The sequence below is a fragment of the Rattus norvegicus genome, chromosome 2, assembly GCF_021556685.1.
Source record: "Rattus norvegicus strain SHRSP/BbbUtx chromosome 2, alternate assembly SHRSP_T2T, whole genome shotgun sequence".
Taxonomy (NCBI): Eukaryota; Metazoa; Chordata; class Mammalia; order Rodentia; family Muridae; genus Rattus; species Rattus norvegicus.
The window spans coordinates 571566-598389 of record NC_141535.1 but is presented as its reverse complement, the minus strand read 5'-3'; the positions used below and the strand labels follow the sequence as shown (position 1 = coordinate 598389).

At 41.7% G+C, this 26824-nt stretch overlaps 1 non-coding gene and 3 pseudogenes across 1 annotated transcript; 2 read left to right on the top strand and 2 right to left on the bottom strand.

Annotated features, from left to right (window-relative positions):
- Positions 1-26824, bottom strand: part of LOC148006609 (uncharacterized) — a 2902548-nt pseudogene that overhangs the window by 2353434 nt on the left and 522290 nt on the right.
- LOC147995901 (18S ribosomal RNA) lies at positions 11681-12546 on the top strand (annotated as a pseudogene; the record flags this gene model as incomplete).
- LOC134486015 (5.8S ribosomal RNA) lies at positions 13617-13770 on the top strand. The gene has a single exon (XR_015679386.1). It is a non-coding gene; the product is annotated as a 5.8S ribosomal RNA (ribosomal RNA).
- On the bottom strand, positions 23261-23821 carry LOC147995902 (ubiquitin-conjugating enzyme E2 variant 1 pseudogene; annotated as a pseudogene).

Below are 26824 nucleotides of genomic sequence, written 5' to 3'. Positions count from 1 at the left end.
GGAGCTGGTTTTTTGAGAAAATCAACAAGATAGATAATAAACCCTTAGCCTGACTAACCGGACGGCACAGGGTATCCAAATTAACAAATCAGAAATGAAAAGTAAGACATGACAAGAGAATCTGAGGATATTCAGAAAATAATCAGATCCTACTACAAAAGCTTATATTCAACAATACAGGAAAATCTCTATTGAATGGATAATTTTCTAGACAGATACCAGGTACAAAAGTTAAGTCAGGATCACACAAAGAATCTAAACAGTCCCATAACTACTAAAGAAATAGAAGCGGTTATTAAAAGTCTCCCAACCAAATAAAGCCCAGGACCAGATGTATTTAGTGCAGAATTCTATGAGACCTTTATAGAAGATGTCATACCAATATGGTGCAAACTATTCCACAAAATAGAAAAAGAAGGAACACTAGCCAATTCCTTCTGTGAAACCATAATTATGCTTGTTGCTATTAAATATTGGCTCCGCCTGACCAGAAAGAACACAGCAAACCAATACCAACACGGTTCCATGTGGTGAGATTTAACAATTCCCTTATTAAATACAAGGGGAAGGGGCCAGAGAAAGAACAGAAAGGAGAGTGAGGGTGGAGGGAGTCTGCTTTTATTTGTACTGTGAGGTAAAGGTGCCCAGGTGGAGGTGAGACTTGAGCCAAAAGGTCTTCTGGGAATGTATGGTGTTACAGCTAAAGGCAACACTTGATACCAACAATGCTTATACCTAAACCACACAAAAAAACAAGAAAGAAAGAGAACTTCAGAGCAATTTCCCTTATGAATATCAAAGCAAAAATACTCAATAAAATTCTTACAATCCAAATCCAAGCAACCATCAAAATGATAATCCATCATGATGAAGTAGATTTCATCCCAAGGATGCAGAAATGGTTCAATATATGGAAATCCATCAATGTAATTCACTAGAGGGGCAGGCAGTGAAAGGTACCCTGATTCCTGCTGGAGATAGGTTGAATCCCCAGGACACTTAAAGGGGACTGCCGGTGCCTTCCCAATTTCCCAGGATATCAGTTCCCCCCAAAGACCCCTTTATAGAGGTTTAAGTCAGACCAGTCATGTAGGGCAATGCTGCAAGCCCCTTCACCACAGGTCATGTAGGCTCAAGACAGATCAGAGGTAGAAGCAGGATCACACCTACAAATAAGTATATGAGGAGGTCTTCCCAAGCTCTCAGGACAAACCAATAGGAAGTACCTTCTGTCAGACACTGACCCATTCACTAAACTATTTAAGCACAAGGAAAGGCGTGTAGGAATTATTCCATTGTCTACAAGCTTCTGTTATAAGAGCTACTTGGAGATGAGATCTGCTCTCTTTAAATCATCACAGCCAGAATCTCCCTTGCACTCCTCACTGGCTAGTCAGTCCCCTGCTGGTTCAGCCCAAAGTGGCAGGCAGTCTGGGTAAGGAGAAGGACAGGCAGTTGGGGTGGCAAAAAAATGTTCCCCCTCCCTGCCTGAGATCTTTCTCCCTTTACCTGTAGCCACACAACTAGCCAGCCTGGTCAGAGTTCACTGCGGAGAGCACTCGGGCACCAGAGCCCTAAAATGTAGTGCTCGAACAATGATCAACAAAACTATAGTGCGGGAAGGTGAGTCACCTCCCCCAACTCTGGAGACTAGCAACCTATCTTTTCCTGCTGAGTTTTCAGTCAGCACCATCTCAAGCTTAGGTCAAGCTGAAGGGGCAACTGAAGGCTCCTGGCCAGAGCTACTCTCTGGAGTTGGCTGAAGGTCCCTCAAGCCCCTGTCTAAATCCTGACAGCCTGCAAAACAGCCTGCAATTGGTTTTGGCAGACTCCCTATCCAACCTGGTAAAGCAGCAGGCACTTATTGCCACAGGGCATGACCTTTTGGACTTCTGTGGAATCCCCCAAGGCTGATAGGCCAAGGGAATGTCCCCATTGGACAAACTGTTTCTCCTCTTTTCTGTAACAAACAGTTCACCCACACACACAAAAACACAACATTAAAAAAAAATTCCTCAGTTCCAGCACCACCACCACCAACCCCCACCCCGGCAGTGTTCTTGCAGCTTTCCACAGCCCAACACCCACCCTGTGGCAGTGTGGGGTAAGTGTGCTCAAACTTCTAAGTCCGGTTTCACCTAGGGGATGTGCCCTGTGGCTGAGTTGATGCAGAAAACCCCCAAGGCTTCAAAGGAGACACTAAACAGACTGTCTGCTCCTCCCTCTCCCCCCAGGGCAGGACTCCATTAAAAAACAAAGGAGCTTCCACCTGCCTCTCCCCTTACTCCACCTCCCCCCATCCAACTAAGGTGATCTCTCCTTAGAGGTAGTTGTTAAAATAGCCAACCAGATAAAGACCACATTAGGACAGAAGATATCACCTATAAAGACAATGGAATAGCCAAGAAGACCCAAAACGCACCGTCCAAATCACCCCCAATTCTAAGGGCCACTGTTGAAAGCGCAGCTAAAACCTCTAGAACAAAAAGAAATAAATAAACCCAAGAGGAGTAGAAGGCAGGAAATAATCAAAATCAGAACTGAAATCAACCAAGTACAAACAAAAATGAGTATACAAAGATTCAGCAAAACCAGGAGCTGGTTCTTTGAGAAAATCAACATGACAGATAAACCCTTAGACTAAGCAGAGGTCACAGACAGTGTATCCAAATTAACAAAATCAGAAATATATAGGGAGGCATAACAGCAGCATCTGAAGAAATTAAAAAAAAAATTACATCCTACTACAAAATCCTATATTCAAAAAAAACTGGAAAATCTGGAGGAAATAGACAGTTTTCTAGACAGATACCAGGTACCAAAGCTAAATCAGGAACAAATAAACCATCTAAATACCCCCATAACTCCTAAAGAAATAGAAGCAGTTATTGTTATTAAGAGTCTCCCAACCAAAAAGAGCCCAGGTCCAGATGGATTCAGGTCTGAATTCTACCAGAGCTTCACAGAAGACCTCATACTAATACTGTTCAAACTATTCTACAGAATTGAAACAGATGGAACACACCTAAATTCCTTCTATGAATTAATAATTGTATAATAAGATTATACAATTAATCTTATACTGAAACCACACGAAGACCCAACAAAGAAAAGAAGTTCAGACCAATTTCCCTTATGATTATTGATGCAAAAATACTCATAAATATCTTACAAACAGAATCCAAGAACACATCAAAATGATCATCCATCATAATCAAGTACGCTTCATTCCAGGGTTGCAGGGATTGTTTAATGTATGAAAATCCATCAATGTAATCCACTATACAAACTAACCCAAAGATAAGAATGACATGGTCATTTGATTAGATGCAGAAAAGGCATTTGACAAAGTTCAACACCCCTTCATGATAAAAGTCCTGGAAAAATCAGAATTTCAAGGCCCATATCTGTACATAGTAAAAGCAATATACAGCAAACCAGTAGCTAAGATCAAACTAAATGGAGAGAAAATTGAAGCAACCCAACTAAAATCAGGAACTAAACAAGACTGCCCACTCTCTCCCTACTTATTCAATCTAATAGTCGAAGTCATAGCCAGAGCAATCAGACAGTGAAAAGAGGTTAAAGGGATACAAATTTGAAAGGAAGAAATCAAATTATCACTATTTGCAGATGATATAATAGTATAGTTAAGTGACCCCAAAAGTTCCACCAGAGAACTACTTAACCTGATAAACAACTTCAGCAAAGTACCGGGGTATAAAATTAACTCAAACAATTCAGTACTCAAAGGATAAACAGGCTGAGAAAAAAATTAAGGAAATGACACCCTTCACAATATTCCCAAGTAATATAAAATATCTTGGTGTGACTTTAACCAAGCAAACGAAAGATCTGCATGACAAGAACTTCAAGTCTCTTAAGAAAAAAATTGAGGAAGAACTGAGAAGATGGAAAGGTCTTCAATGCTCATGGATTGGCAGGATTAATATAGTAAAGATGGCCATTTTGCCAAAAGCAATCTATAGATTCCATACAGTCTCCATCAATATCCCTACTCAATTCTTTATAGAGATAAAGAAAGCAATTTGCAAAACCCAGGATAGCGAAAACTATACACAACATGAAAAGAACTTCTGTGAGAATCACCATCCCTGACTTCAAGCAGTATTACCGAGGAATCGTCATAAAAACTGTATGGGATTGGTACAGAGACAGACAGATAGATCAGTGGAATAGAATTGAAGACCCAGAAATAAACCCACACACCTATAGTCACTTGATCTTTGACAAAGGAGCTAAAACCATCCAATGGCAGAAAGATAACATTTTCAACAAATGGTGTTGGTACAATTGGAGGTCAGCATGTAGAAGAATGCAAATTGATCCATTCTTATTACTATGTACAAAGCTTAAGTCCAAGTGGATCAAGGCCCTCCACATCAAACCAGATACACTCACACTAAGAGCAGAAAAAATGGGGAAGTGTCTCGAACACATGGGCACTGGGCAAAATTTCCTGAACAAAATGCCAATAGCTCATGCTCTAATATCAAGAATCGACAAATGGGACTCATAAAGCTGCAAAGCTTTTGTAAAGGAAAAGACACTGTCAATAGGATGAAATGGCAACGAACAGATTGGGAAAAGATCTTTACCAATCCTACATCAGATACAGGGCTAATATCTAAAACATACAAAGAACTCAAGAAGTTAGAACCCAGAGAGTGAAATAACCCTATTAAAAATGGGGTACAGAGCTAAACAAATCATTCTCAGCTGAGGATTATCGAATGGCCAAAAAACAGCTAAAGAAATGTTCAACATCCTTAGTCATCAGGGAAATGCAAATCAAAACAACCCTGAAATTTTACCTCACACCATTCAGAAAAGCTAATATAAAAAACTCAGTTGACAGCAGATGCTGGGGAGGATGTGGAGAAAGAGGAACACTCTTCCATTGTTGGTGGGATTGCAAACTGGTACAACCACTTTGGAAATCAGTCTGGAGTTTCCTCAGAAAATTGGAGATTACACTACCTGAGAACCCAGCTATACCTCTCTTGGGCATATACCCAAAAGATGCTCCAACATACACCAAAGACACATGCTCCACTATGTTCATATCAGCCTTATTTATGATAGTCAGAAGCTGGAATGAACCCATATGCCCTTCAACAGAGGAATGGATTAAAAAGACTGGTACATCTACACAGTGGAGTACTACTCAGATATCAAAAACAATGACTTCATGAAATTCATAGGCAAATGGAATGAACTAGAAAATATCATCCTGAGTGAGGTTACTCAATCACAGGAAAACACACTTGGTATGCACCCATTGATAAGTGGATATTATCCAAAAAGCTCAAATTACCCAAGATACAATCCACACACCACAGGATGCTCAAGAAGAAGGATGACCAAAGTTCAGATGCTCCCACTCCTTCTTAAAAGGGGATATGTGTGTGTGTGTGTGTGTGTGTGTGTGTGTGTGTGTGTGTGTGTATGTATGTGTGTGTATGTATATATGTGTATATATGTGTATATATTTGTATATGTATGTGTATATATATGTATACTAGATAAGATTGATGAAGTTATAAAATGCATCTTGAAAGGAGCCAGATATAGATCTCTCCTGAGAGACACATCCAGAGGATGTCCAATACAGAAGTCAATGCTAGCAGCAAACCACTGATCTGAGAACAACACCCTTGGAAGGAATTAGACGAAATATTGAAAGAGTTGAAGGAGCATGCAACCCCATCAAAACAACAATGCCAACCAAACAGAGCTTCCAGGGCCTAAACCAGTACCGAAACACTATACATGGAATAATCCAGGGCTGCAACCACATATATAGCAGAGAATAGACTTGTTGGGGCACCAGGGGAAGGGGAAGCCCCTGGCCTTGCCAAGGTTGGAACGCCAGTGCAGGGGAATATGGGAGAGGGATAAAGTAGATGTATAGGGGGAATACCTGTATGGGGAGGGGGATAGGAGGGAATGGGGGCTTATATACTGGAAATTGGGAAGGGGAATTATGTTTGAAATGGAAGTAAAGAAATATATCTAATACAAATTTTTAAAAAATTAAAATTTAGGAAACAAGAAGATGTCAATGCGAGTTCTAGCTATAATGTTTAGGTCCTGAGTTGGAGAAGGGGAGTTAACAAAAGTGAAGACACTGACCACCTTTTGATTTTCAGAAAAGTGGCCACAAATAACTTGAGCCTTCTATATTTATACAATGACAGTTGGGCTTACCCAAGCAGTGATAACATTGCTTACATTATTAAAAGAAATAATAATATCCACATTTCAAAAGCTCTATCTATACATAGATCCCCCAATAGTTTCCCTTCTCCTTCTCCCATTCCTTGGATCAGTCACCACCTAAACTTATTTTGCATTAAAAAGCACAATTTCAGCAAGACAAAAGAGATGTCTGGGCAGGCTGTCCTGTAAACAGGAAGACATACCAGTCTGGTAGCAAACATGGTTACATAGTTATGCATGGTGAGAGGCCGAATTAAACATTTGTTGGTAAACTATCTCTAGTTATTATCTCCTATCATAATTCCCTTTTAATTGCAGACAGACAAGTCCATTTTACAAAGCAGATCTTCTAGGCATCTTTCTAATATATAGATCTTTGTAAGATGTAATCATTCTAAGAGCCATTTTCAAGTCTCTATCAATCCCACATAATCTCTGCATTGTCCATGTCTCTACTTATCAGATATAGCTTCTTAAAAACAGTTATGTAAGCAGGACCTACCTCTCTCCACAACTGACACAGACTTGCTCAGTGTGACTGGGTACTTCTCAAAAGATCTGATTATAAGTCTCAAATTCCCAGGATTTATGGTAACATTTGGAGGATTGATAGATACAAAAAGAGGTGAAGAACATTTTATCCCTTGAAAGAGTTTTGAGAAAGATGTAGAATCGTCCACAGTGACTTAGACTGTGTGACTCCAGATGGCCTTGTCCATGACTGATGAAGTGATACAATTTTGATAATGACTATATGCAGTACAATGAAGGAAAGGAGAGCTTGTAGGGAATGCCAACTTGGTACTAAATATAAAGGCCACCAAATTTCCCTTGTCCACTGAGAAGTGGTTTCCATTGACTTGCCACAGTAGAATCCTGTCACTGAAGCACTCATATGCTATTCCTTGCAGCAGCTACATGGCCACTGCCAGAAAGAGGTAGCACCTCTGCTAAATTATTTCTGATATATGCATGAGGATCTGAGTGCAGTCTCCAGAGAACATGTAAAAAGTCATGGGACTGTGTTCCAAGCTAATCATCCTGGTGCCTGTGAAATGGAGAAGAAAGAAACCCTGTGGCTTGACAGAGCCCCAGTCTAGCTATATTGGTAATTCCATGGTCAGCTTGAGACCATGTCACAAAATCAATACAGTAGAGAGTGACTGAGAATGATACCCAGTATTGATCTTTGATCACCTTATTCACACCTGAGGACATGCACCTGCAGACATATGTACCCCCACATAAACATGTACACACAAAGTACTGCGACCTTATAAGCAGACTCAAGCCTCTTTAGAAAGTTTCATGTCATTTTTTACCCTGCAACATCTCTCATACATCACACTGTTCCTTATTTTTTGCACTTTATCTTTTTTTAGTTTTACATATATTATGCCCAATTGTCTATCATAATGAATTTCATCTTTAAAAATAACCTCAGAATCATTATATTCATTCAGCCTCCTTGTCTTTAGGCAACAGAAATCATTTTTTTAACTTATTTTTACAGGAGACTGGAGAGATGACAGAGAAGGTAAGAACATGTACTACTTTTGAAGAAGACCCATGTTAGATTCAAAGAACAAGATGACTCATAATCACTGGTAATTTCAGTTTCAGGGACCTAATACTCTTACTTTTCTAGTCTCTGCAGGCAACCCTAGACACGCAAATACTCACACATAATTTAATAAAGACACAGCACCCACATACACACGTTTACAATTTAATTTATTTTCTGGCCTTATTTTTTTTTTTTACTAGGACAAAGAGGGTAAAATTATACAATCTACTTCAAATTTCTGAAGGGGAACATTTTGCCTTCTCGATAGGAGACAAACCCCTCCAGATTTAGAGGCATCTAAATCCAAGTTGACACAAGTGTCCATCATATACATTAATGTGCCTTTTGCATTGTCTTTTACTTTTCCATAATGGGTATTGCTTACAATTGTGTTGCTGCAGATTTGGTTTTACCACAGGCTTCTTTGATGCTCTGAGCTGCTTTGATTTTAATTTCTGCTCCTCTCTCTATTAGCTTCTCACCCTACATTGTTATTCTATCTTATCATTCATTTTATAACATCCATGCTCCAAAAATTTGAAGAAGATAACAATGGCTGCTTAAAGTGTACTTCTTTTCCTTATAGTCACTCTATTGAAAAACATAGACTTTTGCCTTTAATTGTTGTTTTGTTTCTTTGACACAAGCTTTTTCCTTGAGTATAATAATATTGTTTTACTCTTTTAAATTTATCCTTTCCAAGTAAGACAATAGAAAACTTGTGGGGGTGCTTTGTAAATGAATATGAGGATGATCCCTCTTGTCTATATTTTGATGTCTTCTACATTTGAAAAATGAGTGCTGATTCAGCAACTAAATCCTACACAGGCAACCACTGTGGAGAGTCCAGTGGAAGTATTCCAGGACTCCTGATGGATGTCAGCTCCCCTTGGACTCATACACTTGACATTTTTAACTAATATATTACCCTAAACCCAGGTTTTGGGGTATTTTCTTTCATCCTCTACCTCATATCTCAGAAAGAATGAAGAATATCATATTGGAACAAGGTCACTTGATTCTATTTCACGATGTGACTAAGAAACCTGGAATCTCCTAGTAGTATTCATGGTTTGGTTATAAAGGAGAACATTTTGTTTTATTTCCCTAGTTACATATAGTACATTTCAGTGTAGATGCCTATTCCTCCACCATGCAAGGAAAGGTCCCTATAAATCTAAGTGATACAAATACAAGTGCTATTGCCTGGTCACCCTGGTTACACAATACAATTGTGGAAAAGTCTCTGGAATCTACATGCCCCATATTTAAGTTTTTTGATTCATCAATCTGAGTAATACATGTTCATGAGTCTGAACTTATAGTATCCAGGAGTTGTTTAGCTTATCTCTGCAAGACCAAGTTGCTTTCATATGAACTATATATGTATTCTTCTTTTAATTCTCAATATTATGTTCTGTTGCTGTGTAATACTATGCAGAAATTCCATGTATGTAATTTTTTTTCTTGCTTCAGAAAGGGGTGAAACGGAACACACATATGTATAGGGATACTTTCTCTAAGTCTGAGTATGTATCAGCTTTACAGAATTCTTACCATATCTCATGTCAACCTATTTCCTTACTTTAATTTATGCATATATTTTAAGTCCTATATTTACGGAATTCTAATTTTCTGATTCTTTTAGTTGAGTATTTGCTTGTTTCTGCATGTGATTGCACACAAGTAGATGACGGAGTCCAATTTATGGCATTCATTTCCTCCTTCCATTGTGTATGTCCCAAGAACCAAACCAAGGTTAACTGCCCTGGCAACAAATATCTTTACCTACTGAGCTATTTCACTCTTCCTAGTATGTTCATAATTTATTGTTGCAAGCCGAATTGCTACTCCATGCCAAAAAAGGAATGTTTTCATGCTAGTGTGTGCTACAATCTAAAACATTTCTTTAGATTAAGACATTGTTCTCTTTAATACCCTATTATGATACATATAATATCTGTGGGCATGCAGAAACACATATACACACATAATTTCACTGACATACACTGTCGGTGCCCAATGCCAGCACCGACACGGTACCGATAATCGGGTGAAAACCTGCGGAATTAAAGAAACACACACACAGGTTATTATTAGCCATTCTTTTGTAAAATTTTTAATGATATCACTTCAATACATAAGCTTAGAGATATCCACCCACAAACTCTCACCTACAAACTATATAAGAAGGTTTTTTATCAACATGATATAAAACTAGAGATAACTTGGAAGAAGAAATCTTAACTGAGAAAAAACTCTTCATAAGATTGTCCAACGAAAAAGCCTGTGGGCACTTTCTTGATCAATAATTTTGTTGGATGGCCCAGCTCACTGTAGGTTGTCCCACTCCTGGGCTTATTGTTCTAGCTTTTATAAAAACACAGGCTGAGCAAGCCATAAATATATACCAATAAACAATCTTCTTCCCATGTCTCTCTAACATTTCCTGCCTGCTTAATCACTGGGATATCTTCCCACCCTACCTGATGCAACTAGGATTTGTTTTAGTGATTTTGTGTTTTGGACTGATGGCTGCTAATGGGATCATAAAATAAGACTCAAGTTGAATCTTTCAACCTTCTAGAAAATGTGTACAATAATTTTATTCTAATACCCTCATCTTTGAGACAGAGGACATCATATATGACAGGTCAGAAAGTTTCTGCCATAAATATAGGCATCCTGAAAGGTTAATTCTTTACAACCAATAGGTCCAGGTAAGAACTAGGTAGATAAATATTAGCAAAATGATTGTACATTGTAAGGTTAGTTTATATATGGAAGTAGCCATGTTTGAAAGTGTCATATAATTGAGGGCTTGATAAAGTAGTAATTCAAAGAAAAAAGTGACAGAATGTATCACAGATAAAATATGCCCAATTCACATGAGAACAGCTTAGGAATCAGAGAATACACAAGAGTAGAGAAAGAGAGAAAAAAATAGACAAAAGAAAGACAGAGAGAAGTAAAGCAAAAAAGAGAAGTTGTGCTGTGTGGCATGTGGTTACGGAAGCTTTCTGGACATGATTTTACAGATTCAGCTTCTGAGAGAACAAACTATTCACTGGGGAAAACAGAAAAAGCTGGAGAATTAGAAGGATCCAGAAGATTGTAACACATTGTCCAAGTTAATGTGAGTCCAAGCAGAACAACTCATGAAGATGCCAAGAGAAACCTTATTGAATTAGTCAGCTTGGAAGGTTGGATTACATAGAGGCTAGAAGGTCCTAGTATTAGGTCTATAAATAGTTGAACGGAGGGAAAAAATACTCTGGCCTCAGCCTAAAGGACGTATTTGCATAGTTTGGGTAAGACTCTTATCTCATCACTTTATCTAAGAAAAGAAAAGTGACATTCACTTAGAAAGAATACAGACAGAGATGGAGACAGACAGACAGACAGACAGACACACATACACAGAGACACACAAACACACAAACATACAAACATAGAGCGGTGTGGGGAGAGAGGGAAGAAGAGAGGGAGGGAAGAAGGGAGAATGCTTGCAGTCAACCATTGAGCTGAGAACAAGGTTCCAAAAAGTGGAGTTAGAGAAAGAACTGAAGTAGTTGAAGGGGTTTGCCACCCCATAAGAAGAACAATATCAACCAACCAAATCCCTGCCCTCGATCTTCCATGGACTAAACAACCATCCAAAGAATACACAAGGATGAGCCTATGGCTCCATCTGCATATGAAGCAGAGGATATCCTTTTCAGGCACCAATGGGAGCAAATGCCCAAGGCTTGATGCCCCAGTGTAGGGAACTGTCAGAATGGGCAGGTTGGAAGGAGTGAGTGGGTGAGTGAGGAACTGCCCTCAGAACAGGAGGCATGAGGGGACATAATAGCCGGTTTCTAGAGGGCAAATCAGGAAAATCATATTTAAAATGTGAATTAAAAAATCCCCTCCCCCAATGAAAGGAAAAGTAAGAGAAATGGAGAAAGAAAAAGAAAAACAAATGGGGGTACATAACTAAACAGATACCAACTGGTGATGCGGCGGTGTTATTCCCAAGATAGTCAAGCAGCTTCTGGGAAAGCAAAGTCTTTGGGTTCCGGGGGGGAGTATGGTTGCAAAGCTGAAACTTAACGGAATTGACTGAAGGGCATGACCAGGAGTGGAGCCTGCAGCTTAATTTCACTCAACACAGGAATCCTAACCAGGCCTGGACACAGACAGGATTGACAGATTGATAGCTCTTTCTCGATTCTGTGGGTGGTGGTGCATGGCCATTCTTAGATGGTGGAGCGATATGTCTGGTTAATTCCGATAACGAACTAGACTCTGGCATGCTAACTAGTTACGCGACCCCCTGAGCATTCGGCGTCCCCCAACTTCTTAGAGGGACAAGTGGCATTCAGCCACCAGAGGTTGAGCAATAACAGGTCTGTGATGCCCTTAGATGTCTGGGGCTGCATTAGGGCCACACTGACTGGCTCAGTGTGTGCCTACCCTACAAAGGCAGGCACGGGTAACCCATTGAACCTCATTCATGATGGACATCGGGGATTGCAATTATTCTCCATGAACGAGGAATTCCCAGTAAGTGCCGGTCATAAGCCCTGCCCTTTGTACACACCACCCTTCCCTACTAGAGATTGAATGGTTTATTGAGGCCTGATCAGCCCATGGCCCTGTCGGAGGGCTGAGAAGAAGGTCGAACTTGACTATCTAGAGGAAGTAAAAATCATAACAAGGTTTCTGTAGGTGAACCGGTGGAAGGATCATTAATGGAGAAGGCCGAGGGGGTGTCTGGTCCTTTCTCGGGCCTGTGTAAGTCCCTCCTCTCACCAGGAGACGCGTCCCCGGGTCCTGGTCGCATTCGTGGCATGTGCCGTGGCCGCCGGCCAAGTGAGCATTTTGGGAAAGCCGGGGATCGTTAAGGAGAGGTGTGGGGAGGGTGTCAGGTGTGGTCCGTCAAGGGACCTCCTCAATTCTCTCTCTCTCCCTTGCTCTTCTGCCTATGTCCTTGCCTCCGTGCACCCGCCTCTGACTCCACCACTGCTGCCTCCTCAGCCGGCACCTCCCTTGCCTGCTGGCCAGCCAAGGCCCTCGACATACCGAGGTCATTCTGCCTCTTTCTGAACCGGCCCGTGATCTCATCTCGTGTGCACGGGGTGGTGGGGGTGGGGGGGCGCAGTACAGGGTGGCCGGGACCCGGTCCCTCTCCTCACAGCACCTGCCGCACCTCTGCTACAGCTCTCCAGCTCTGAAGGTGCCGGGGTGTCTCTGTCACATGCAGGGGGTGCCTGTGCCACGGGTGGGCTCTCGCAGCCCGCCCCGCCTTCTGGACCTCGCGTGTCCACCCCACTCCTGTCCGGGTACCTAGCTGTCCTGTTCCGGCTCAAGAGTTTAAAGACCCCGGGGGAGGGGGTCGCCCTACTGCCCATCGGTCGTCCGCAGGAGGGATTCCCGTTTCCTCCCTCCACCTGGTGCTCCCTGAGACTCAGCGGCCCCCTCCGGTCGCCCTCCCTTCCAGAGGCGGCGGTCGGGGGGCCGTGTCGCGGTCCCCCTCTGGGCGCCCGTGGGGTCCGGGCCCGAGAGCCCGACTTGCCCGCCCATTGGATGGCCGCTGCCGGATGCTGGGTTCACGGCGTCCCTTGTCCAGTGTGTCCCTCCTTTCCGTTCCCGACCCTGTCTTTTTTTTCTTTTCACATGTATTCTTTAGTTTCCCACTGGCCGGCCTGAGGTGGAGCCGCCTCGCCATTGGCCCCTCTCTTCCGGTTCAGCAGGGGGTGCGGGGGAGCTGGTGCTGTTGTTAGCACCCATAGGAGTCCGCTCACACCCCAGATACTGATACAACTCTTAGCGGTGGATCACTTTGGCCCGTGCGTCGATGAAGAACGCAGCTAGCTGCGAGAATTAATGTGAATTGCAGGACACGTTGATCATGGACACTATGAACGCACTTGAGGCCCCGGGTTCCTCCTGGGGCTACAGCTATCTGAGAGGCCTTTGAGGATCAATCGCTGCCACGCCCCCTGTAGTTTGGTTGCCTTGGTGGGGGGCGTCGCGCGGCTGGGACTCTGCTCGCAGAGCCTCTCCCCTCGGCCCTCCGTCTCCTGAAGTTCAAACTGGGCGGCGTCCGGCGGTCGTCCACACCCGGTGGGTCTCCGTGGGCCTAGGTCTCCCTGTCCATCGGCGCCGCGGGCTGGCCACCCTTCTCGTGGCTCATTCCTGCTTGTTCCGGCGCTCTCGCTTCCGTCCTCGCCTGCTCTCCCCACCGTGGGGACACATCAGCGGGGGCTGGTCGGGTGCCTGGGCGCGAGAGGGGCCATGTTGCCCGGGTCGGTCATCCTGCCTCCTGTCTGGTGGGAGGCGGGCCCCGCCCACTGGGTCCGTGCATTCGCCGCTGCCAGGCACCCACCATTGCGCTCAGAGAGAGCAACCTGCCAGAGTCAGATTGGGGATGGGGGATAACGCACCCGCCTGGGCTGGTCTCAGGTACCTCTCCTCCCCCCCTCCCTGTTGTGGGGCCTGTCCGCTCGGGCACCAGCTGGCGTGACGCTGTGGCGTCCCTGCGCTGACGGGACTTGTCCCCGGGATGTGGGAGCTGGCCGGGGTAGAGAGGTCGCAGGCCCCGGCCTGGGACCCCGGCACCCTCTCGCTCTCCTCTCTGTCCGTCCGCCCGCGGCCACGCGCGCCCTCCTTTCCTCCTTCCCCTGTCAACCGCGACCTCAGATCAGACGTGGCGACCCGCTGAATTTAAGCATATTACTCAGCAGAGGAAAAGAAACTAACCAGGATTCCCTCAGTAATGGCGAGTGAACAGGGAAGAGCCCAGTGCCGAATCCCTGCCGCGTGCCGTGGCGCGTGAAATGTGGCGTATGGAAGACCCACTCCCCGGCAACGCTCCTGGGGTCCCAAGTCCTTCTGATCAAGACCGAGCCCTTGGATGGTGTGAGGCCGGTAGCGGGCCCAGGAATGCCAGGCCCAGATTTTCCTGGAGTTGGGTTGCTTGGGAATGCAGCCCAAAGTGGGACTGTCCAGGAAATACTGCTGCTGCCCTAGCATGCTTTGCTTCAGCGCTGAGCCAGGCAGTGCCTCTTTAGGGGGGGCAAGTTTTCTGCCTGAAATCAGTGAGTGATGATTTCAGTTGTGAATGTCTGATCCCTTGCTGTCCTTTCAGTGCTCTGGCTCATGGCAAATGACTGAAGAAAACCTTAGACTCACACCCAGCTGTTTGGAAATGGTAATGGAATTGATAGCACACCCTCAGGGAAAGAGGAAGACTCCTTTTGCTCACTCCCAGCCTCGCCCTGCCAGCTCTGGATTTCTAAGTAAGGCTGAATCTGGACCATATTTACAAGATTTGGCATTCCTGATTCATGTTTAATGTTTAGTTAAATAAAGCTTGTGAAGGGCTGGAGAGATGGCTCCAAGGTTAAGAGCACTCACTGCTCTGTTCTTCCAGAGGTCCTGAGTTTCATTGCACAGAAACCATATAGTGGCTCACAACCCTCTGCAAAGGGATATCCCATGTACTCTACTGCCGTGTGTATATGAAAAGGGCTTTAGTATACTCATATAAATGAAAATAAATAAACAAACCTTTAAAAGAATGAAATAAAATGAAGCTTGCAAAGAAATTGAGCATCTTAAAATGCCAGGCACACCTATCCACTCCTTTTATTTTATTTCGTGTGTGTAAAACATAACCACAGAGGTGGTTCCCCTTTTATTAATCTCGATAGCACAATTGGGACAGAAGTGCAAACTATCATCTACCTATCTGGGAGTGGAGTGGTTGGATACAGGGAGATGGAACATTAGTAGTTAGTAAAGTTCTGCTGTCAGTTTTTTTTCCTTTCCTTTTTGGATAGATATCGGGAGCTTTTTTTTTTTTAAAGTACAAATTTTGTTTTCTGTGCGACATTCTGATCATAGTTTCCCATCGCAGAGCTCTTGCCAGATCCTTCCTCCCCATCCACCACCCTGTTCTACCCCAGGCCTGCCCTTATATGTGATTGATGCATACCCAGGTGAATCTCCATTGGAGAAAGCACAATAGTCCCATCTCCTATGACTGTCAATGGCAGATGACTTAAATGCCAGTGACTTCGGACTTGACTCCATTTTTCCCTTGGAGAACTGGGTTTGGATCTGTTGAACGAAGGCAGGCCCTGGGTTTTGAAACAAACAAACAAACAAACACACCAAAAAATATTTAAAGAAGGCAACAACTGCCTGCACTCCAAGACACTGTTGACTCCACTTTGGAGCTAGTAAGATGTGAAAATTGCTTAATAAAGTAGAATCCACACAGCACAAAGGAACACTTTAACAAATTATGAGGGGGAGAGAGAGAGGAGAGAGAGAGAGAGAGAGAGAGAGAGAGAGAGAGAGAGAGAGAGAGAGAGAGATCTGTTTATCTCCCTCCTCTAGTTTTTCAGACTAGAGATTTCATCTTCCTCTGTCTATGGTGCTGGTGGCTGTACTACTGGTTTGGGGGGATTTGGATAGGGATATGAAGAAAAACAGTCTTGAGTGCTGATTTTAAACTCTCTCTCTCTCTCTCTCTCTCTCTCTCTAGCACTCTCTCTCTCTCTCCCTCTGCCCCTCTCCCTCTCCTTCTCCCTCTCCCTCTCTCTATCTACACACACACACACACACACACACACACACACACACACACACATACACACTTCCTAGGATGAAAGAAAAAAATGAAAAGGAAGGCACCCATTGTGATGCATGACTTTGATCTCACTTTGGTCTCAGCACTGGAGAGGAAGATAGGAAGGCCTATCTAGATGCAATGTGAAGAAGGCCTATGTCAGATTAGTTAATGGCTAGGTAACTGTTACCTAGCTAGTCTGCCATTTTGTTGCAGTTACTAATATTATAAGGACACTTTCTCATTAGTTGTTTCTGCTGTTACTGCCGGAATTCATTACATATCCTGTTAGGTTCTTCTGTGTGATAACACACTCAGAAACCATACACTGTAGAAGTCAGTCTAACTGCTTTCTTTGTTGTCTAGTTACCCGCAATATTCTTGGACCTGTACCGAACACCCAGCAGCATTTCCCAAAACCATCCATGTATAAGCTTTTATAAGCTGGACCTCCAACTCTAGAGCAACAGTGCAGACAGAGACTATTTGGAACCGGACTTCCATTTTGAGTTTTTGTTTGTGTTCTTGTTTTTTTTCTCCTGTCCTGTCCTGTTCTGTCTTGTCCGTCCTGTCTGTCTGTCTGTCTGTCTCTCTGTCTCTCTGTCTTTCTGTCTGTAAATCCACACATATAGTTCTTTCCACGTCTTATATTTCAAAACAAATAATGCTTGTTGTGCTTCTCATTTCATTCAATGGTACTACTCTCTAGATCAGAGGAGCCCCCTTACAATTCTCCACAGGTAGTGATGACTGGGGTGTTCAGTGCGACTAAGCAGGAGTTATATGGTTGCTGCCATTATGCTTGATCTTACCCAAGGTAGGGTTTCGGGGCATGGTTGCCAAGATGGCTAACAACAGACAGTGATTGAAGTGATGGAAAAATAACCTACAATTCTCCCTCTCTGTCACTGTTTCTCTGTCACTCTCTGTCTCTCTTCCCTCCTTCCCTCCCTCCTCTCTCAGACCTGAATGAACATTGGAACTAAAGTAAATGTACAGTGAAAAGAAGCCAGGTGTGGTGCTGCATGTCTTTTATTGCATCACTTGAGTGGTGGAGGTGGGTAGAACCCTGTGAGCAGGCTGCAGACCTGATCCAAGTACTGATTTCCAGGGCTTATGTGCAAAGACCCCTGACTCAACTAAAGAAATGAAGAGGAAATTAAAGAAACAGATACAATTAACTTGGAATAAACCAAACAAACTAAGGAAAAGGAAAAGCAGTATTGGGGTGGCCTGGCTTACAGAGGAGGGGCAAACATTTATTTGCCAGTGCCTCCTCAGTTGAATACACACACACACACACACATACACACACACACACACACACACACACACACACACACAAACACACACACACACAGAGAGAGAGAGAGAGAGAGAGAGAGAGAGAGAGAGAGAGAGAGAGAGAAAGAGAGAGAGAGCAATCAATCTGTTAATCTGTTTGTCTCCCTCCCCTAGTTTTTCAGACAGGGTTCTCTATGAATTCCTCTGTAGACTGATGGCTCAGAGGGCAAAGCTGCTGTCTGTTAAAAGACTAGGGAAAACATGAAGGCCTAGATGCAATGTGTAGGCCTGAGGGAAGTGTTAAGGCCTAGATGCCCTGTGAAGGAGGCCTACATCATGTATACATATATACACACATATTCATACATATGAATATGTATGTGAATGTGTATACACTCAGGTATCCTTTATTTTATTAGCTTATTTTGAATATAATTTCCCTGCTAATGAAAAAGAGGAAATTTTCTTTGGCATCGGATTCTTCTTGAACAAAAAATGGATATAAATACTCACATATTCAGATGTTATGTCTAATATTGAGAAGATATTCCCAGATATGGTGTTAATCCATCATTGTCCATGTGTGAACACAAAACAGACTTAGTAAGAATTTTGGCAAGTGGATTTTAAAAACTTATATAGGGTTATTAAGAGCAGTAGTAACATTTTTTAACTTGATATTTTATATATTTACACTGCAAATGTTATTCCCTTGCCCAGTTACCCACTCTCCAACAACCCATCCCCTGCTTCCATGAGGATGCTTTTCCTCCCATCCACCCACTCGCACCTCCATAGCATACCATTCCCCTGCACTGGAGAAAGGAACATTCATAGGACCAAGGGCTTCTCCTCCTATTGATGCCAGACAATGCCATCCTCTGCGCCATATGCAACTGAAGCATTAGGCTTTTTCATGAGTACTATTTGGTTAGTAGTTTAATCCCTGGGAGCACTGGTGAGTCCAGTTGGTTGATACTGTTGTTCTTCCTATGGGTTTGCAAGCCGTTTCAGTCTTCCTTCACTCTTTCATTGGAGTCCTAATGGAGTCCGATGGTTAGCTTCAAGCATGCTTGTCTATATCAGTGAGGTTCTGGCAGAGTCTCTCAGGAGACATCCACATCAAGCTCCCATCAATAAGGATTTCTTGGCATCAGCAATACTGACTAGGTTTGGTGGCTGCATATGTGATAGATCCCCAGATGGGGCAGCATCTAGATGGCCTTTCCTTTAGTCTCTGCTCCACTCTGTGTCCCGATATTCCTCTCCCTCTTGAGTATTTTGTTCCCCCTTCTAGGAAGGACTGAAGTGTACACATTTTGTTCTTCCTCCTTCTTGAGCATCATATAGTCTATGAATTGTATCTTGGGTATTCCAAGCTTTGGACTAGTATCTACTAACTGTGTTAATTCACTCAGCATGGTATTTCCTAGTTCTATCCATTTGCCTAGGAATTTCATGAAGTCATTGTTTTGGAAAGTTGAGTAGTACTTCATGGTGTAAATATGCCACATTTTCTGTATCCATTCCTCTGTTGAAGGGCATCTGGGTTCCAGCTTCTGGCTGGAGGGCCTTTGCACTAGAACTCTTCCAGTCTGATGTCTCTCAGACATGCTCAAAAGTTTTTGTCCTGGGTGATTCTACAATCCCATAAATCTGGATATAATATTTTGTGTAAAATTACGAAAGCATTTAATTAAATTAACATATAGCAAAAGTTAAAAATATGGATAAACTCTCTTCCAGCTTAATCTTATCTTGGTTATTATCAGTATCTAAGATACATACTGGTTGACAACAGCAAATTAAGAATTATCCTGCAGTCCCTTAACCATTTTCTATGTATCTGTGGTGTTGTGTGTTGTAAGAATGTTGGTGGATATGAGTGTGTGGTGCATGCCTGTAACTGTGTGGCTTTACCCATCTGTGCATGTGTTTTTGGAGTTCTGAGAAGGATTTCAAGCGTCTTCTTTAGTGCTGTTCACTGTTCTTGACATAAGTTCTCTTGTTGAACTAGAAATTCAGTGTGGGATTGGAGAACTGGTCAGTGAGCCCTCAGGATTCAGAGGTAATAGTTATGTGTAGCTATCCCCTATGCCTGGCATTATGTATACATGCTGAATATTCACACCCAGGTCCATATGTTTCTACCCTCTGAGCAATTTCCCAGTCCTAGAGTGATGAATATTTGCTTAAGATTTGATAACAGACCTGAATTGTTTTCTTTTTTTGCTTTTGTTTGTAATTTTCCATCGGTAACAAGCAGGTGGATATTATAAAAGACACGTGAATAGACCAGAAAATAAAAATAGGAGTAGATGCATTTCAAGGGATTCTATAAAACCGTATTTTGCATACTTACCTTGTGAAGCACAGTTGATATTTCGAGGATTGCCTGTTATATAAACAGCATAGTTTGATATAAGGACAGTTTAGACTCTTTAAATAGAAAAGAATAAGAGAGATACATGTCTTGAAATAGTATAGAGAATGTGATACTTTATCACATGAGAATTAAAACTAAGCCACATAGCCTTCAGCAGAGGAAATGAGGGAGAAGTGTGTATATACCTTTTGTAGCAGTCTCTGGAATAAAACAAACAGGGACATTTAAATAAATATATAGCAGTATTTAAGACTTCATTTCTCTTCCAATATTTGCAATTACATAGTCAAACATTATATCTTGGAGTCATAGATCACTGTGCTATCTAGGATTGCACGATGAGGATGGCATAGTGGCAGCATAGCAAAATAACTGATAGGAAAAGCAGAGCAGTCAGAGGATTCATTCATATGAATTGCTGGGATTCCCTGCTGGGAACTAAGCAACAATGGGTGAAACTGTACAAGTACCTCTGTAGTAATTTGGTGTCTTGGGGTTATGTTCACAGGGTATACAGCTGGAGCACATGGTGTTCAATTTATTTTTTGTTTGTCTGATTTGAATGTGATTGCTGTTAGTAAACATTTTTGTGATGATTGCTTGAAATTTATTTGCTCTTTATTAGAAATTGTAGAATCATATTTATAATTTGCAGTCCTGGGGTACAGGTGGTTGTACATGGGGAACAACTAAGTCAGCAAATGATTAAGTCAGACTTTAAGTAAAATAACTTATGCATTATTTTACTAACACAAGTCTTAATTTTATATATCAAATATTATTTTTTATTGCATACATAGATGAATTTTAGTTATTAACATTTGGTTGATCAATTAGTTCCTTGTTTATTAAATTGTAAATTTATACTTTCGTGTTGAAACTAAGTTCTTTAAAGTTTGCATACATAATTTTCATATTTATTCAGTTGATATCACGTGATTCATAAAATTTTTCTCTTCAAATAACTACAACATAGATTTTGATTAGTTTAATGAACAAAGACTATTAAATGCACCTGTAGAAATTATTGATTTGAATATTGATTTGAATAACTATAGAGAATAATTTGATATTAAATACTCTGTAGGAGTGTGGGACTGCATTTTAACTATCTGAATTATTATGTTTCAAGGTTATGTTAAATGACTGTTTTTTATAGATATGTGCAGTATTAACATGACTTATATTCAAATCATTGTTCTTTGTCCTTCATTTTCTTTTTGACTTTTTTTAGTTTTTCATATTAAAAATGGTTTTAAATATTTGCTTCATGCATCTGTACATGTGTGCACAAATGAGTACAGGTACTTGCAAAATGTAGGAGAGGGTACCCAATTTCCAGAGCTCGATTGACAAGTAGTAATGACCCACCAAGTATAGATACTGGACACTGAACTTAGATTCTCTACTAGAGACCAAGGAAAACCCATGAGCCTTTTCTATAGGTCCTGATTTAAATTTTTGTTAAGGGTTTAGTTCTGTGTACCTTTCTTATTCACGAAAACAACTTTGTCGAATTTGATACAAACAATTTTGTGTAAATATTCATCTTTAATTAATTGGGATTCAAAAATTTGGACTATTGATTTTAGTAAGATGATATCATACTGATATATACTATCACAAAATCCTTCATGAAGTCACCATGACTGAAAATAGGAATAGAGAAGGCTTAAAAAATTGTACTTCATTAAAGGTTGACATGTCCACCATTCCTCTCATTAAAGTAAGCTCATATGTGGGAAAAGATACTTCAAATCAATCAGTTGAGAATTTGCGTTATTCTTATACTATCAACTCAGCTCATTTACATTCTACCACTGTGAGCAAATTCCCTCCCCAGGTGACTGCCATGTGGTTATTATCATTGTCTTTTTGAATTTTTCTGTACATATGGCTAGTTTGAAAAATTTGAAACTTAATGAGGCTTGAATGGACTAAGAAAGAATCACCAGTGTTTCATTTGCTCAGTCTTTTTTTTTCCTTTGCAACACCTCCAATTACCTTTATTTCAGTATGCATCCACATTTCAACATTTAGTGGTCGTGAACAGAGTGGGGAGCTTGTCAATGAGCCAGGAGCCAGGCCCACCTATCTGCAAACGATCTGTGAACATAGTGACACAGAGCTCCTCTGGGTCCCTGCCCAGGGTCTGAGGAGCAACACTGAAACCCGAGTTGGCAGAGTCAGGGCCTCATCTTCAGCTGTCAGACTCCACTCCAGACCCGATGGGTGGTCAGGGTGACTGAGAGCCCTGTTCAAACCTCTTCATCGTGTAAAAACAAAGCAATTATGGGAAAAGGAACCAACTCAGAACCTGTGCACCGAGGACTCTCCACATGGCCTTTCTCTAGGCATATATCCAAGGACCCTGAGTGGAGGCCCGTCTGAGTCGCCCTGTGACTGCTCTGTTCACCTCTAGACCTGAGCTCAAAACTCAAGAGCTGATGGTGGTGGCAGGGCCTCGGACCCAGAGCTCCCTTCCCAGGCTGGTGGCAGGTGAACAAGTGTGGTCCAGAGCTAAGGGAGGGAGGCCAGGCTTTTTCAACCTCATCTGATGGCTTCTGGCCACAGCAATTGTTGGGTGGTGATGGGCAACAAGGGACTTGAGGAGGGGAAAGCAGCACCCCTTGATAAAGGTAGGGAGACTGGAAGCTCTGAATTCCTCACCCGAGGCCAATTTCAGGGGAGGGGAGGTTACAATTTAAGCTTTGACCAAGGGTGGGAGTGGAGGAGTGGGGACCATGGCTTGGATGGGGCAATCACTTAAGACTTAAGAAAGCATGGGTACAGCCAGAGCACCCCAAGCCTAGTGGTGGTCAGTCCCACAGCTGCTACCTGAAACCTCCCCATCTATTCTATGGGCCACCACACAGCTGTGGCAGAGGGCGGGGCAGGCAAATGCATACCCAGGCCAAGTGCCAGCAGCAGGTGATTGTGTGAGACGTGTCTGTCCACAGTTGCGTTAGCTGTGCCCACCACTCCCAAAGGAAACCGATTTCAACACACCTTATTGATCCCATAAGTTCAACCAGGCAGACAGCAGTTATACTCGACAGATGATGTTACACAGCACAAATTAGGTACTTAAAATTGAAAAGAAGTTAGTATCAGAGCAGTGTCTCAGGATGAAGTGTAAGTGGGGCTTCCTCTCCAGTACTTTGAGGTCTACAGATGGATCTAGAAAATTCACTACTGTGGAAAATGAAGACTTGGTTTGGATGGGGAAGGGAGGCCGGGGCCTTGGTGACTAATGGCTGTAACACTGTCCTTCTGGTGGCTGTGGCAGCTTCATGTTCTCTTTTGACATCATCAGGCGCCAAGTTCCTGCAGGATGACTTTGATGCTGTGGGAATTCTGTCACTTTGCCAGCACTGCCATGGCTCGTGGATCCACCACTCCATTGGAACTGCTCACGCCGTTCATATTGACTCTTGTTACAAATCTCACAGACTGGGATGCTTCTGGATACTAGTGTGGCCCACACTCTATCTTAAGGCTGCATATTCGGTTTTCATAAATTGTTCGTGGAGGCCCAATTATCATGCCTGTCTATCTTGTGAGTGTCATGTCCTCATCGTCCTCCAGACCCTAGCTAACTGTGCTGTCGCCTACTCCTTTCTGGCCTTCTTCCAGCTATTCCAACAGTCGGAAATCTCGAAGGACTTTTACTCCCGAGCCTGTGGTGGCTGCCATCTTGCGTCGCTATCGCTCGAAGTCAGTCCTTCCTTTCTTCCTCTACCTCTATGTCCCTAGCTCCTTCTCTCTCTCTCTCTCTCTCTCTCTCTCTCTCTCTCTCTCTCTCTCTCTCTCTCTCTCTCTCTCTCTCTCTCTCTCTTTTTACCACAGGGTCTCATAAACCCCAGACTTGACTGAAGCTCACTATATATCCAGTGATGACTTTGAATGTCTGATATTCACCAATAAATTGTAGATACGAACAACCATGCCTGATCTGGTACAGTTTTGGAACTCATCCAAGGGTGTCTTACATACTGGAATGTAGCCTGTCAAATGAGCAACTTACCAAATCTCTTCCTGTTTCTTCCTTGTTCCCTTTCTTCCTTCCTTCCTTCCTTCCTTCTTCCTTCCTTCCTTTCTTCCTTCTTTCCATGCTTTCTTTCTTCCCTTCTTTTATTTTCCTTCTGTTCTTTCTGTTCATGCATTTTGTTTTCATTTTGATTTTGAAGTTAAAACTATTACTCAAGTTTTCACTTCTTGAAACCAGAAAGCATGAGCTGTAGAGCATTTAGACTTTCATATGTAGGAATCATTGTGTACCTATAGCAAAAACTTTATACATTAAATGTGACAGAAGCATTATTGTCTCAAAGTACTGGCTCTGTTCTTCAATTATTGTTAGAAACTTTTATTATTATTAATAGTCCACATAATCTAATATGTATACTATGAACATCTGCATTTTGAAAATGACAAAGGGGTATAAATTACATTTTCAATGCAGTAACACAGAAACAAGCATTTTTCTAATATTCTCATTCTAGAGTTAATATTTTATCTATCATGCAAATGTATTTTAGAGAAATTCACTAAGGATTCTCCTCTTGCTTAATTGTAGGTGACATTATCAAAACTTCTGAGAAAAAAGAAATTCCAATGTGATTGTACTTAATATCTTAAAGTTGAAATTGGTACAAAAAGAACACTACGGTGAATTTTTTTATAACTTCTGATTTCTTTGAATAGGCATGAGATTAGACATGGCTTGTGTCATTCTTAGAAGTTCTTACAAGAAAGTAACAGGAGAATTATTTTGGAGCTTCCATAATTCGTGTCATTATTTGAAGAAGATGCTTATCAGTTTTATCTGAGGTTACTGTCTAGGTGAGGTGTTTCCAGGATGTTTTCATCTTATTACAAGAAGTCACAGAGAGCAAGGTGACAAAGAAACTTTATTCAAAAGCAAAGTGAGAAACACTGGTATTCAGTGTAGCTTTAATTTGTGGACCTCTTGAGAAGGAGGAATTGTTTACTCAGAGTTCAGTGTCGATATTTCTGTTTTGATTGGCTTTTTTTTTTTTTTGATTAGGCAAGCCTTAATTAACTGTGAACATCAGTTACAATGATGCATTTGATTTAATCAAATGCATATTCATTATCACTAGGTATATGACATTAAACAGGATGTTTCCCTTGAAAGTTGTTCCAGAGGATTCAATACGACTTACTGAGTATATATTCTAAACTGTCTCAGGCCAGTTGAAACAGATTTCTCCCTCCATTATGTGGATATGCTCTTGAATACTTTTGAATGGAAGTTGATCATGAAAGAGAATTTTATAAACAATGTTATGTGCAGGGAGTCTTAGTCCATTGTTTGATACGTATACAGCTTCATGCAGGTGAGATGAGGTGAGCAACTTCATTGTTAGGTATATTTCTGGAAGGTAGATTTTTATGCAGCCTAAATCAAGTGAAGTCCCAGGTTGAAGTGCTTTTCCCATACCTATATGCCTCATTCAAGGAATTTTAGTGCTTTTGCTTGTATCATTACTTAGGCTACAGTACACCTCACTGTTTCTTTGATGTTTGCTCAGACTCAGCTCAGTCAGTGAGTGCATCGCAGTAGCTGTTGGACTTATTTGGCTCTTGTTCTTTGTCTTCCAATTTAACGGTGACTTCTTCAAGGATCAAACAATTTGGTCATTCTATGAATATTAATATAACTAGTCATAAGCCCTTATCAAATGATATCCAAGTCTCCTATGCTGACATAAAATGGAATTGTCACTCCAGAGGCTTGCTGAGCTTCAATATGAACTTCTAACTTCATGATGAGTAAATAAATTTCATCAATTGCTTATAAGAAATTCATTTAAATTTTGACAATTATGTTGGGCCAGCAAGAGGGAAAAAGGACTTGCAGAACAAGCTTAACACCCTCACTTTAAACATAGGAATCCATAGATAATGACCCATTACAGAAATTGGCCATCTGGCATATAAACATGCTGTGGAATCAGAAGACCTACGTGAACACACACACATGCAGCACACACACACACACACCCCAAAAATAATAAACTAATGTTTTTTTAAAATTTTCTAATATTAATATGTCATGCCCTTTCTTTATTCTAACAACTTATTTATTTTACATATGTGGATTCATGGTTCACAAAATAGTATTCATGATCAATGGCAATTATAAAGGTCAAGTGGACATTTTCATGAGTTCAAGGTTATAAATTTTGAATTTAATATTCCTCAGTACATGACCACCAAGAATTAGTGTGTGTGATATGGTGTGCATGTGTGTGTGTGTGTGTCTGTCTGTCTATGCCTTCATTCCTATGTGTTCAAGCAGAAGACAGAGAAATAAATAGTAACCTCTTTTATAACTTTCTACACAATTTTATCAATTCAAAGCCTTTCACTTATACTGATGCTGTCTTGCTGTGCACAAGCTCCAGAAATTCTTTCCCTGTCATCATAGCACTGGAGTTATAGCTGTATACAACCATGACTGTTTTAAAGTATGGGCACAGAAATTTGAATTCTCTTCTTTCTGCAGCAAATTCTTTCCCACACTAGGTTATCTCTTATCATCACTTCTGAGTAATTCTGAAGACTGCTGTTTTCACTCTCTGTAAACTTGGTAAATTATATTTACAGTCAGGATTTGGAATTTCTAAGGTCTGATAATAAAACCTACCCCATGTCGACTAAGAGCTTTTAGAATGTGGCCATTTCTATTTAC